At 38.1% G+C, this 15,469-nt stretch overlaps 1 protein-coding gene across 10 annotated transcripts in view; it reads right to left on the minus strand.

Annotated features, from left to right (window-relative positions):
- LOC310892987 (uncharacterized protein) overlaps positions 1–15,469 on the minus strand; it is a 592,327-nt gene that overhangs the window by 336,133 nt on the left and 240,725 nt on the right. Inside the window, exon 4 of one of the 10 annotated variants that reach the window (XR_014578617.1) lies at positions 10,635–10,649. The exons of the other annotated variants lie outside the window; for them this stretch is intronic. The gene's annotated coding sequence lies outside the window, so the exon portion shown is untranslated. Of the gene's footprint in view, positions 1–10,634; positions 10,650–15,469 lie in introns of those variants that run through there. 10 annotated transcript variants of the gene reach the window in all.

Consider the following 15,469-nt stretch of genomic DNA (forward strand, 5'->3'; position numbering starts at 1 on the left):
ATTAAATCTGCATGATGCAGTTTTATTTGTCATCATGTGGGTCTGGCTGGCTGCAGCTCTCTTGCAGGGCTCCCTGTGCTGTAAGGTCATGCACAACTGTCAGTCAAAGGTATCCATAGGAAGTGTATGACTTCGAAGATACAGAGACAGTAGATGGAAACTGAGTAGTATGTAAGATAGAGATCTTCAAAATGGGCAGCAGCAGAGCTATGAGACTGATATATCAGACAATTAACTTGATGTTTCGAAGACAGATGGTAAGCAAGAGTGTGATCACTAAATGACAGCAGTTATGCAGAATGAGTTTTCCCAGTAGAAACATTGTGGTTACAGGAAAGACTTTGTGGCAAGATAGCACCTTTTTCAAATCTTTTATTTGGTATCCACTAGTTAACAAAAGTATCTTAGAAAGGAAATGAAATACCAGGTGGTTAGCAGAAAACTTTTCAACAATTTCACTCCTTTTATCTACTCTTTTTTTTTTTTTTTCTCCCCAGTTTACCAGAAAAATGAGTAAAAAGAAGCCATAAGAATAGAAAGAGATGGCTGTTTCACCAGGTAAGCTTATGCAAGCTTGTTTAAGCCCATTGCTAGTCTCTGCTAGTGGGTACGTCTGTGCAATTCCAGAGCAGATGCTCTAGAGGCACACACGCTGCAGTGAAAGGAAAGCTGCATGTGGCATTTTGGCTGGGTATCTGTGGAGAGTGCTGGCAGGGAGGCATCCCTGTGGGATCACCTTGTTGAAATTCCACAACCAAATGAAAGGGATCATTGGGATACTGATTACAGCGCATCACTTGGAATCACTTCCCCTCTGGATGCTGCTAAATCATCTCTGGCAGAAACTGTTTATTCCCAAGGCTCCCAGAAACATTTCTGAGCAACAAATCCTTTGTCTTTGCATAGAACTTGATTTGACTGAAGGCATTACCATGTGAGATAACACTCTCTGAAACCTTTTATCCCTTTTTCTAGTCTTCCACCAATCACACCACCAGAGTACTATACAATATTGAACAATAAACACAGACTTTGTTTATTTTCCAGACTTTGCCAGCAGCATTCACTTAATACTATTTTGTTGAAACAAAAATCTGAAGGTTTGCCCATTCTCGTACAAGGGAAAGCATTTTAAAATTTCTCAAGCTTCTTTTCTGCTCAAGACAGGCATGCCCATGCCCATGGAACACAATTGTAGCAAAAAAAAAAAAGGGGGGGGGGGGTGGGGAGGGAAATCATTTGGCAACCCAGTAACAAACACAAGCATCCTATCACCAACACTGAGCCAAGTTCTATGTTGATTTTTAACCTTTGCAACTACACTGTCTCCAGCAGTGCTGTGAGACCTTTATTCTAAATGTTTTCATAACTAATAAGAACCTTGGGTTAGCTGAAAATGCTGTATAGTTGTATAGAAAATTCTTGCAGAACTAAAAGAGGTGTTCTTTCTATAAATGTGGATTTGTTAGACCAGGCAGGCAGAGCAGAGAGACTCTGAAAAAGGGAAAAAAGTAACTGGATAAGAAGATTAAGGAGGAAAAGTTGAACTAATCAATCAGAAAAATCAACAAACAAACGAACAAAAAAAAAAAAACAAACACAAAAACAAACAAACAAAAAAACACAAACCCATAAGTAGGGTGGAAGCAAGGATCAATGGGTAAAGAAGAATCATGGATATGGCAGGAGAAAGAGACCAAATCTGGGCTCACTGAGCTCTCAACCCTCCAGATTTAGGATGAAAGTTTCCTGGAGTCTCCCCATTCTTCTGTGTCCAGGATGGGTGGAGGGAGAGGAAAGAAAGGAAAAAATTTATAGGGGGGAAAAAAAACACAAACCAACAAAATAACCCCACCAACAATGTGAGTTCTTACTCTACTAGAAATAATCTAATGTTCTTATGTTGAGCTAGACAGCACACTTAAATTGCATGGTTTACTGCTGATTGCTCATCCTATGTTCTTCGTTTTCATGTTCAGCTTGAAACAGTTTGCAGAAGTGCTGAGCCCTCACAGCTGCAGCTGGGAATTGTGCTTATGCTCAGGGAACTGCTCAATGAGAATCGTGCTTCTATATATAAAGTGTTATAAACATGTTGCCTATGTATAGTGCTAACTAATGCTAAGTATGATAAAAAAAAATAATTCCTTAGGTGTTCTAAAACATACACTCAGACACTCAAAGTAGATAATTTCATACCTTACTTCCAATACTATCACCTCAGCTCACAGAATTTTTCTGAAAATAAGCATTTTGTTGTAGTGTGAGGATAGTGGAATAACTACTAAAAACAATAGCTCTGAGCTGCTCAACCTCTGTCTCCCAGGAGGATTTTAAATATCATGTAACAGGTGAGGTTTAGAGACCTTTAATGAACGATGGGGAGAAAACAAAGTAGCTAGTCATTAGCCAAGCACTGCCCATCTGGCAAATGAGGTGGAGCCTCACAGACAAAAAGAAATGAATCACATTACACAATCCCATCTATCTTGTAACATATTATACAAATAGACCTAATTAATTTTTAAATTAAACTCTAGCATTTCCTAGTAACAGAGGCTTTGATTCTGCAATTTCAGTTGTGGCCTCCTGCATATTATGGGAAAAGTAGCATCTCACCGCTATAAATTACTGAATCCCATAAAGAGGTTTCAACATTATATACACCTTTTGGGGAAATTTCCAGCTGGAGAGAAAATAAGGAAAAGCAGAATTAGCACGTCAGTGGTAACATAATCCACACTCAGCCTCCACGCAAAATGTCACAACTACATTTGCTCATCCACAAATAAAGTTTAGGTTTTAAAAGCATGGGGGGAATTACGTTGTTTCATTCTTGTGAGTAGCTATAGGTTGAAGAATTTATGCTGAAAACGGTATGGTTGATTTAGCTTCATTAAGCCAGCTGCTACCAAAGTCAAAACATACAGTGGCACACAATTTAAGTGTTAGTTAATAATGTCTTGGGGAAGAGGCGAGAAGAAACAGGGAGAAAAAAAGAAGTGCTGATGAGAGAAACATGATGGGATATTTAACATTTAATAAATATTAACAAACACGCACAAAAACAAGTTATACAGTGAGTCCTTTGCTTGCTCAACATATTGCAGAGATTTAAAAAACAGAATGCCTAGACACAGATGAAACATTTGGAGACTACATATGCTATCGCATAGGGTATGTGGCATTATAAATCACTCGTATACACAGAATTAAAAGCTTGCAACTTTAAATGTTGCTGTTGAAACAGAGTTAATGGTAAACTATGCAGCTTGACTGCCTCCACAGAACTATCTAAACCTGCCTCCTCCTTCCCCCTTCGCTATCCTTAACCCTCCCTCCTTCAAATTAAAAATAAATAAATAAATAAATAAAAACCCAGCTTGCCTTCTGTTCCCAGAGAAGCATCACAGATGAATAAATACAATAATTTGCTACTCCTAAAATAGCAGTAATCACCTGGTAAATATATTAAGACATATTTGTCTTGTTAATATCACTTGTATCTGCCAACAGCAGTTTTGAAGTTTCCCCAGGGCATAACAATTAAGACTGCTACTGTTTCAAACGTGTACAAGGCGAAGTATGGCATATGGATTTGGGTGTCTGGGCCTTTCTACAGAACTTGATAGGAATCATGGATTTCCCATTTATTCTGTCAAAAAAGAATTATGAGCTGCTCATCCTGTAGCTGGAAGGTATCCACAAGAGTACTATAAACTCTCCATTTAGAAGGATGCATTTCTGTTCTTTGAGTATTTATAGGTGCTATGACATCATAATGCTGGGAATCATAGTATTTATATGTTTTCTGTAAAAGAATCATTTACAGTAAAGCTATTAGAGAAAGTGAAGAACACTAGCTAGCCCATCAACAAGTGCTACATAAACACAAACAAGATACATAAAATCAGAAGCAGGCCATGAATGCAATATTAATCACATAGCTGGAAATTAATCTTACTTTTGTCATGATATACACATCTGAGGAAAAGAAACCCAGAGCAATTAAGGACTTAAAAAAAAAAAAAGAAACAAAGGGAAAAACATTTTACTAAGAATACACTAGCCTTCTGTTCACCTGCTATACTAGTTGTCCTTTAGTTTTATCCTCCAGTTTCTCCTATGCACCTTACCCTGTTCTGCAGGATAATTGACAGTCATTACATAAGATGTGCGTTCACCCTCTTCTTGTTCTGTGCAAATGCCCGTAATCTGAAAAATGTTTTGTTTTTCTATGCACGTAATAAAGTAGTTGCCACGTGTGGCAATTTTACATGATGTTGCATCTATTCAACACGGAACATAGTCAGCTCAAGTGAACAAATAAAAAGAATAATCCACTTTTTTTATGAAATCAAGTTTTAATGAAATTCTCATTAATATGTATGTTAACTATTAAAACCTAAAGAGACATGTCAACATTAGCATCTGAGCAACCTAGAAACACATTAGCCTCTGGTTTCAGAGAAAAGCTGTTTTAAATGCAGAAGCTCTGATTTCTCTTCTAGTGATGATTGTTTCTTTTGAAAGCTTTCCTCCCTACATTCACCCTCATCTTCCTTCCAGATGTTCATGGAGCAAACAGCAAGTGGTATGGATAAATGAATATATGCAGTTGTAAGGGTAAATTGACTTTTATTTGCTAAAAATTTCTCTAGTAAGATTTGCTGATGACAGAAGAGCAATATCTTGCCACTCCACACTCCCCCGTTCCCTAACTACTATTCTAAATCAGCAGCTACCGATTTCCCAATATCTTATATTTCTAGTTGCCAGTGTGCAGAACAGGTTCCTGGTGATCATCAAGAATAGACGATAATAAGAAACTTATGGATAGTATATTATTGAAGCTTGCTTTCCTCAAAATCTGAGCAAGTCCATCTGTGTTAAACGTGATCCCTTCTAACAATTATGCTATTTGTACAACAGCAAGATACAGCAGGAAGGAACCTCTGGCATATCTACAGGCAGACGTTCCTTACAAAATACTCTCCAGGAAAGCAGTGCAGCTTGAGTTCCAGTGCAGATCTCTCTCTCTCTTTCTTTTTTTCCTCCTTCTGATTTAGAAATCAGCCAAGCATTATGATAGGCATGGATTTCTGTTTTGCAACCAGACACATATTGCACTAAAGAACATGTTAGACTGTAAAAGCATAGGTTTATCTGATCATCCCCACCTTATCCTCCTTAAAAACAAACAAACATACCACACCTAAAAACAAACACACGCACGGCCAAAAACTCAGAACAAAACTCATTATCATACACATGCACATAGTCAAACACATAAACTATTCCTCTCGAGACCTGTACCTCCTAGCTCTTATTAATCCCTCCTGGCTGCAAAGTGCAGTGAATTTACAGAAACTCCCCAAATGCGTTCTGCTTTTGAAACAAACCAAGCCCAAACAACAACAAAAACACAGGTGAAATTACTCATTTGAGAACTTTCGCTAAATCCTCCTTTCTATTTCAGAGGAAAGAAGTGAGTGGGATCTGTCCTAATTAGCTCAGGGTCAAGACAAGAAATGGAGCCACCGCTGTTCATCTGTGCCCCAGACGGAGCACATTGAGAGAGGCAGCATCAGAGAAATTGTTGCAATTCATTTATAACTGCCTGGTGTGCTCTGTCCATACTCAGCTGGATTAATCAATCATTAGCAACCTTAACTGTGAGCCTAAAAATCCACTGGCAGATTAAACGCTAAAAATGGATGGCAAGTCAGGTACAGACACTGCAAGGACAATTCAAACCGGTCTCCAACAGCTCGTTTCTTCCCAACAAGCAAGCTCCAGGCTCTTTTCTGGCCACGCGAGTGCATGCTGTGCGATGTACCAGCCGTGCTTGTGGTGAGTGGATACCTCCAGTTCTGCGTGCAACTGAGCTTTCCCTGTCGTGCGGCTGAGTGCTTTCCCTCCTCCTGAGGGAAGCTAGTGGGATGGCTGCAGCCTTGGCAGCCAAGATGTGAGAGGCAGCCCCCAGTGCTTAAATCTCATTACTGCCTTGCCATCAACTGGAGCCGCCTTGAGGGGCGGTGGGGGGCTGCTGGGCTCTGCTAGATGTTATCGAGGTAGAAATAAATGCCTTTTCCAGGGGGGGAGGTGGGGAAGACTGTCTGGAAGGACACAACCAAACACACACACACAGCTTTGGTGATTTTCCCCACATTCAAGGAACTACCAATTAGTTTACAGTCAGTAGAATCACTGTTCGATCTCCCTTGGCCAGAGGAAACACTGCAGTGGACATAGTTTTGTCAAAAACTGATTCCTTCCCTCAGGTACCATTTAAAAAGAAATAAACAACGCACCCACAAATACTTTTGTAATTCATTACTGTATCATCATTTCCCGAGCATCAGAAAACCGTTTTCTTATGGTCTTTTAGCATCACATTCATATTCGGTTCTGAATTCCTTGGGGTTTTTGACAAACCAGTGGATGAAACAAAGAAGTGGGCGAGGACTTTTTTTTCCCCCCACCTCAAGTTTATATTGGTTTCTTCGTTAACGTATGCAGAAGAATGTTTCATTTAAAGAATCCATCTGATAGAGCCAAATAAAAGACACATGTGCCACCCCTGTGCCTGAATGTTTACATTTCTATTACTATGCTAGTTTTAGTGAGAGATGGTAACAGAGCAATTGGAAAAGGATAGACCTTGCTACAGTGGACAGAAATTAAACAACATGCAGTTTTCTCTCTGATGAGCCAAGGGAAGATGAAAGCACAATTACCTGCTTTAGAAAGGGAAATGTGCACAAAGAATGTGCCATTTTTTTGTAGCAGACAGTATGACATTCATGTTACAAGAATACGTAAAATGATCCATTTTGCTTCTTGAAACGGCAAATCCTTTTCCTGGTTCTGTATCTGCTCTTTAACTCTTTTATTCAGTAGTTAGGGAGTATATAACAAAAGCCTACATACTTCCAAGCATTTACAAACCAAGTATGAGAAACTAAGCTACTGCAGCAGAAAATTCTGTTGATTATTTCATTTCAGTTTACAGGAGCCAGAGGGTCTTGTGTTAACGGCATCACTCTAAAGCAGGTTCTACAAGAAATTATACATTTTTGTAGTAAATCCTGGAAATCTCTGAACAACTTAAGTGTATATTGATTTCACTTCCCTATTCTCACAGGCCACACCTACTCGCAAGTGTATGTTTGTAGAGACTTCACACAAACAAGTGCTAAATATGCCTCATTTATTTTTGCCCTTTTTTCTTGCCAGTTGGGATCTAGACACATCTGACTTCTGCTTTGGGTTTGTTTGTTTGTTTATTATTAACATACTCTCTTCTCCCTTCCACTATGTCATTGCTAAGCTGAGGAGGCTGAATTATGATCTTACACAGATCAAAAGGAAAAACACTGCAGTTAAGGCAGCAATGAAGCAAGCTCCACTGCGGCTCTCCTCAGCATGTTTCAGCCACTCGTCACAGTTAGCTGGATGTGGAAGGCCAATTCCAAGCCCCTGCCCTCACTACTGACCTGGATCAGAGTGGCAGAAGCTTTTTCCAGCACTGGCCACCAGTTTACTAGAAAGCAGAAATAGATCCTTTGGTTTATCTCCCTTAGAGCTACAGAGTAATAGAGGGGTAGAAACGCTTTGATGTAACATTCATCCCGGCTGGACTTGATCCAATGACCTACAGGTGAAAGGCTCTGTGTATCCCATTACCATTTCTTTGAGTCATCCCGACCCTTTGTTCCCCACCTTTATTAAAAGACCTGAAGATTAATGCAGTGAACAAAAGGCAGAGAGATAAATCTCAGTCTGCGATACATTTCAGAAGTGATGTTTCACAAGTGTAATTCAGGAGGAAAATTATTTTTTTTCTTTTTTTTTTTTTTAATGTGCAACAAAAATCACCATAAAATCTGATAATGCTGATAGGCATCTAGCTTGAGGCTTCTATAACTTTGAAGTGATTGTAGGTAAAGATATTGTTCAGAGTTTAAATTTTACAACATTAAATGGTTTTGTTATCTTTCCAGTTCCAAAGCAGAAGAGTAACTCAGTTCCTCCAGGAATCAACACAATTAGTCATCTGCAGATATCATAAAATGATTTTTTTTCCTAAAAAAAAATGTAAATCCTCTCATTATCTTTAAAATACTTTTAGCTTATCTTGCTTTTAAATTTAATGAGAGGAAATGTGTGCCAAATTAGAATTAAATGTCTTACTTACCTGGCTTTTTATCTTGGTCAATTTTGGACTATTGTTTCTAATGAGCAACCATCCTTTACTTTCTACCATCACCTATGAAGACTGTCATTTAGTCCAGATCCTCCTTCTTCCCCTTTACTTTAAGGTGTTTGTGTGATCTCACTGAATTGAAAGGCAGGGATGACTTCTGTTAACTGTTCTGGACAAGTCTATGCTGACTCAAATAATTTCTAATCTAAAAATGAATTTTCTGTCTTCACTTGCTTTCATTTGGAATCTGATGTTGCTTCTTATACAAGTATTCAGGATATTCAAAATAGTAAGCAATGAAAAATATCCTGAAATTTATGCTGGCCCAGCTTTTGCCCCACTGGTTAATTTTCTGCAGCCTTAGATGTTGACACCTTCAGTAATACATCCTTAAGTGACTACTCATTTTGTAGCTAGCTCTACCACTACTTCTGGCCAGAATTTATGCTTAGATAAGCATACATGCATCCTCAAAGTATTTATGTAAGTTGTCACAGCTTTCTATTAATAAACTCAATGTAAAGATTTGCAAGTGATGAGATGAAGAAAAACAAACGAACAACAACCACAAAAAAAAAATCATCATTTGTGAATACTTAATCGTGAAATAAATACTTTTAAGAGCAAGATCCACAGATGTATACATTGGAAAAAAAATCCCTGATTAATATCTTTTTATACAGCTAGCACATGCTCATTTAGTGCTTTCTGTTTTCATCTGGGAGCTCTCTCATTGCACATCCCCTAAATGGTTTCAAGCAGTCAGGAGTTGGCCTACAGGGAGTGGGAGAAAGGCTCCAAAAATTCTTAAATATAAATAACCAGTTCAGGCTAGATGTTGGTTCTTTTTAGGTTTAGCAGGAAGGAAAAGTATTTCACGCTTTATGTGCCAACTTGGAGGTCCTTGCACATTTTTGCCCCACAACGAGCCACTAATTCCCATAGCATATCAATAGCTCCTAACCTTCAGCGCAAAATGACACTCCTTGCTTCTAAGTACAGATGAAATGAAACTGTCCTGGATTTGTCTTTGCCAAGATTACAACGGAACAGTCACACGATAAGTGTCAGGTTCTTGTTGTAGTTTTTTAGAATATTTAGATACTCAAAGTTTTATTTTGTCCTTTTATTTCTCATCATAATTAATTTACTCCCCTGCTTCCAACTTCTGAGTCCTAAGTAGAGCTGAACAACAGTGAACTCTACTTAAATAATCCCACCAATTGCCACAATTTCTTCGGTGAAGGGTCTTTGAGGTGTTTTCACAAACATCTTAAGAAGAAGAGTATGTGATCCTTGGCTCTGATATTGTGATATGACCAGTGATAACATCAGTCTTGCCTCCTGTTTTTCCCCTTTCACTTGTTAACTTTAATATCATACATAAGTAGACTGCTGCAATGCAAATGATGCTTTCCTTGTCCTAATTTCCTGTGCAATTCCTCATCAAAGTGATAAAGGAGTGGCCTCAAATATGCATTTGTTATCTCTGGACTACAACAAAGAAATATGGCTTCAGCACCTGGAAAACTCTAGTTATTTATACTGTTTCTTTGGTACATATTCTCAGAAATACATCAAAACTCTCCTCTACAGGTTACTTTCTACAAAACTATAAAACTAAACGCCTTACTCTTTGACTCAACGCACCCCTTCTAAGAGATCACTTAAAAGGTCAGACGAAGATCACAGCTGAGATCGGTTCTTCTCTGGCACAGGGAGACACCTGACAAACCAGAATAGAACGATTTATGCTTGGGCATAGCTTTCTTGAGATGCTGGACCAAGACTGCACAATAAATTGTTCTCACCTCAACAATTTCAAGATGTTGCTGTATACACAGAAACAGGTGTATTTCAAAAAGCAAAAACCAAACCTCTAAACCCAAGATGACAGGTCAAACATCAGGACAAAAGGAACCTCAAAATACCCACAAAATAAATGCAGTCACATTTCACAGTGATCTGAAAGGACAAGAGTTTCCTCTAGAAGAAAACCTAAGCTGAAACCAGCGATAGCTATTCTAATACAAAGATGACAACAACAATATGATCTGCCCAGTGAAATTGCTAAGAATGCTGGAGGGTCGATTTGTCAAGAAAGCTATTTGTTTTGAATTATTCACTTAGTTTCTCAGTTAATTAATTTCAAGAATCTGGCTATTACATCCAGGCTATGATCCTTCAAACCGTGTTTAATTGTTGTTAGAAAGATGAAATTCTCTCTCTCCTTTTGAAGCTGAAACAGAAATCATTGCAAGAAATATAATAATAAAAAACACAACACCAAAAAAAACCTATAGCTCCCAGAATTGACAGAAAATTAACATGGCTTAATAAAATTCATGGTGGGCTTTTTATCGCTGCTGTTACTTAGCTTAAACACATTGATGAGTGCTCCTTCACACAGAATCCCTCAATTGTCAGCATTTGGATAAGCCTGTGGCGACAAATAAAAATAAATAAATAAATAAATGTTGATTTCTCTCTGTTATAAGTGTCTTATCCCTCTCACATATGAGCAATTTACAGAGACAAGCAAAGCATGGCTGAGACGATGCATAGAGCAGAGGGCAGGGCATGAACCTGGACTTGTTCCAGTTGTTTGAAACCTGGGAGAAGTCACCAGCATTTCAGTTCCTTTCATTTATCACCACGGCAAACTCCTTGTTCAGCACCATAACCTTTCTCTGCCTGTTTTCACCACATACAAAATGGTGCTTTACTCATTCTTTAGAGCACATACTGCTTTTCACCTGTGATTTTCAAAGCAGTGCTCCAGATACAGTCTTTCTGTTGTACACTCCACTTTTCAGAAACCCAAAATAGTTTGCCAGATCTGTATGTAAACCTTGCTTCTCTGTAAGGCCTCAAAGAGAATTTATATTCATACTATATGCACGCATCTACCCTCTGTGGGATATTGCCAGCTGAGCTACAGTTTCTTCACCATCTAATCCAAGCACATCAAAGCATCTTAGCAGCTCTGGAATGAATAACTACAGGCTTTCATGGCATAATTTATACACATATATAATGTGTTGAGCCAAAGGCATGTGCAGTCCCATGAAGCAAGTCAAGTTTCAGAACCTGGGTCCTGCAAATTCAGCCCAGCTTGTGAGCTTCACAGAGATTAACCCCACTCATCACTTTCTCTGGCAGGACACGAGGTATTAGTGAGTCTGTCACAAAACAGTGCCTCTACCTGTGCTGCTTCCAGGCATCTAGCAAAGCCATCCAGAGAACTCAGTGCAAGGCAGCATTTGGGATATATTTTACCACTATTGCGTGTTTTCATTAGATCTGCACCTGTCAGCATTCAGAAAATGCTGGCAATGCCAAATGTCTCAATAAATTCACATCTACAAAAGGAGTTACACCATTACTTTGGAGGGTTTTTGTTTGTTTGTTTGTTTTTAACATTTCGATATATGATCAAAGCATTCAAAGTTGGGCTTCAGAAAGCAACTGAATATTAGTTGCTCTTTTAGCTCAAACACTCCATGTTGCTCTTTATATAGGGAATATCTTCCAATCCAGATGACCATCACCTTTTTTTAATTTAAATTCTGCCATAAACCATACCTTGCATATGACCTGGCAGTGAGCTTTACATAAAAAAAAATAAAATAAAATAAAAATTGATGCAAGAAAATCTAGAAATTCAGAGAGGTCAAACTTGTCATATTTCTATGTTACAGTAAATATAGCCTGTTCACTTCTTATCCCTCAGATCATGTTTTGGGTTCACATGAACCGAGATGTTCAACTAGTTACCAAACTCTTGGAGACAGATATATTTTCTGTCTGTAGCTATGTTTAGATGCGTGCTTTAGATGTGTTTAGCTATGCGTTTTTGGGCATGGTGAAGATAGATTCCAGAAGAGCTCTACATAAATAATTTGAATCCTTTCTGTTTAAGCACCGGAGTAATTCACCAGAGATCCTTAAACAGTTTCAGCAGGATGGGCATATAGACTGTGTAATTTTTGTACCTGCATACACAAAGGCAACACCTGACTGCGGAGGTTTTTGGACAATACTTCAATACCTTTACTCTGTAATTTATTCTGATGCTGTAGTGGAAACAGTCTTCCCCTGGACATCTGGATTCAAAGGAAACTGAAAACCCAGCTCTTGGCACATGAACAATGACATTAAATATTTTGTTGTACTATCCAGGGGATCTTCAAAATATCTGTGAGAACAGGACACTAGGTGGTAACATCATATAAATAATTGTACTTCTCAGGTGGAACCATTGCATGTCTGTAAGCAAAGCCATTACCTTCAAAATAATAATTTTGAAGAAGGCCATTTTATTCAAAGTATTATTTCCTCTACAGGAAAAAAAAGAATAAAAAAGGAAAAAAAAAAGTATGATTATATCCTCAAATAGAATACTCATCTTGTTAAGCCAAACTGAACTGCAAGTCATTGCATCACTCATGCATCTCATGCAAACTGCTGTTCAAGTTCCTCCCATTCTCCTTCCAGCCTCTGGCTTGACTACATTTTTACAACAACCAGACCTCCCTTCAACCTTTAGTTAGCTCACAAGTCTTACGTGCTCCAGCTATAACCTGCTTCAAGGAAACATGAGTAGGAGTCTCCTGAGCTAAAATTCCCGTAATGCGTTTATACCTGGGACAAAGTTGTATCTAATGCTGCTTCTACTTCCAAAGAAACAAACCCTAGAAGCAAATAAGTAACACTCCATCTTTATGGAGGCTTAAAAAGCGCTATTCACTAGCTCTTTCTTCCACCTTCCAAGATGTAAATGATTGCTAATAAGCCCACATAACACAAAAATGGACCTTGCTGTTTTCTGCAATTCACAGCTAATGATTACAAGGGTCGGTTTTAAAGAAAACATCAGAGAAAGCTGCCCCAGATGAGGACTTCATTCTTGAAAACGTTGGAGTTCTGAAGAAGTCTCCTTTTAACTTAGTGAAACTCTGTCAAAGGACTTCCTAAACTGCTGGGTGGGGGGGGAAATGGTATGATGAAACATTCAGTTTGACTCATGGCTGTATCTGGAAGAGTAAAGGTGGCCCAATGCATTTTTATTTACTTACATCAGCCATGAGAGAGAAGAATGACAAGCCAAAGAACTAGCTAGCTGGTTTTGTCTCCAAAGTTCATCCTCAATTATTCAAATATTTACCAACACTTTATTTAAAAATCTACCATCCAACTAGTTCTGTGCTCCATACAGTGAAAATCAGATTTGTAGAACACTGCAGAGAAGCAATAAATCATCTTTATACCTGGTGACATGCTAAGCTTTGATCTTTCAGTCTGCCTTAGGCTAGGATCAGAAAGAAGGGACCAAAGCCACAGCCTTTAGTTTCATGGACTGTTTTGATTCAAGTTATGGGGATACACTGATCCACTCAGTTAGTCACATCTTTTCATCTGTCTGCAGTGTCAGACAGAGATGAGAAAAAATATCTTTTAATTTTTTTGTCCAAATATCATTAAAACCCATCACTTGAAAAGTATCCTTAGAATAAAAATCAAATGTAAGACAAAAACCAAGAACAACTTAAGCTGGATCCACCGCAGAAGAGGAAAAATAAGAAATTGCTCTTAAGTGCTGTCCATGCAAAATTTTAACTGCCCATTCTGCGTATTTAAAACACACATTAAGAACTCGAGATTTCTTCACCAACAGAAGTCCCCATTGCCATTTGCCTATGGTCACTTTCCTTTACAACATGTACATACATAGATTGCCTTGCAGACTTCCTGTGAACAACCTATGCCAAGCATCAGAGACTCAAGCCTAACATCTAGTTAAAATGATGTCTACAGTCATAGACCTGATTCTTTGCACAGTGAGTTCCAAAGCCCTTTTTTTCCTGATATTATTTACTATAACCTTGCTGTAAACTAGTTCAGACTGTCAGATACAATTCTCCCATTCAATCAACGGTCCTACACCAGCATCTTTAGAGTTTTCACAGCAAGTGGGTGGAAAACAGAAGATGAATTTAGACAATGAAAATTAATTGAAACCCACCCAGCACAGAAATAACTGCATTTCTTGTAAGCCATGCTTTTCAGTTGCAAAACTTCTCCCGAAGCCTATGTGGACAGGTTTACTGGGAAAAACAAACCAAAACCAAACCAAAACAAAACAAACTCAACACTTCTGAGTAAATTTTCATGGACTTTAGTTGATACATGAATACTCTTCGCATTATAATTTTTCACTGCAGTTTCTGCTCCCAAATCTCTTAGGCCCATTTTCAAACTCTGCTGATTTATTATGATTGTGTATTCCATTACCAAAGAACATATATAAAAAGGTAGCAACACCAACAACCGAAGAAGTGTTTGCAAACTTAATCTCCATTTTCTTAAAATCAGGCATTGCTATGACAACATACTACTACCACACTACAGCTCCAGCAATGCAGGAAACACTATTAATCTCTACAGTACTTTCTTCTATATTCTGCCATCAGATTTCCAATTTCCTGCCTTTCATACTTTGAATCCTTGTGAATGTAATTCAGCTGGTGTTTTAATTTGCCCAGGTCTAATGTATTGTAACTCTTATTTTACGTCTTCACAGACAAGACACCAATCATAGTCTCCAATGGATGATCCTGAGGTCCTGTTTTGTACTACCATTGTAAACAACACATTTCAGCCCTTAGCAACATTAACCTCATTCAATAACCTCCCCACCCCCTGTCAGGTTTTCCAGTAGTCCCAATGACCCTTCGTTTGACTGCAGATTTCTTGTATATATATATTTTTAACATTCTGCAAACTTAACTTGGTTTCTCATGTTTCATTTACTACTTTTCCTTCTTGGAGTTTTTACACTTCACTAACATTTTCCTTATATTTTTTTATATCTTTTTATTAACTTTCTTCTTTAATATCTTAAACTTCAAATAAGCCAAGTCTTATTTATACTTCAAATACACTTTTTTTTTTATCAGTTAATTAAAAGACAAAAAAAGAACCCTTCTTCATCTCAGTATGCTTTTTCCACTTCTTTCACTAGATTCTCATAGTGTGGATCAGAGTACAGAAAGAACGTGTTTAGTTTAAAAACTGTTCCTTTGAAAACAGGTGTTTAAGAAAGGGTTTTGGAGAACAAAACTCATTTGGAGGTCCACCAAAAGCAACAGGTTAACAAATAGCAAACAAACATACAAACAAAACAAACATACTCTCAAAAAACTCAAGAAACAATGGAGGAGACTAAAACGAAAATGAAGGCTGTCCATAAAAAGTCTC

This window comes from Anser anser (assembly GCF_964211835.1).
Source record: "Anser anser genome assembly, chromosome: 1".
NCBI classification, from domain to species: domain Eukaryota; kingdom Metazoa; phylum Chordata; class Aves; order Anseriformes; family Anatidae; genus Anser; species Anser anser.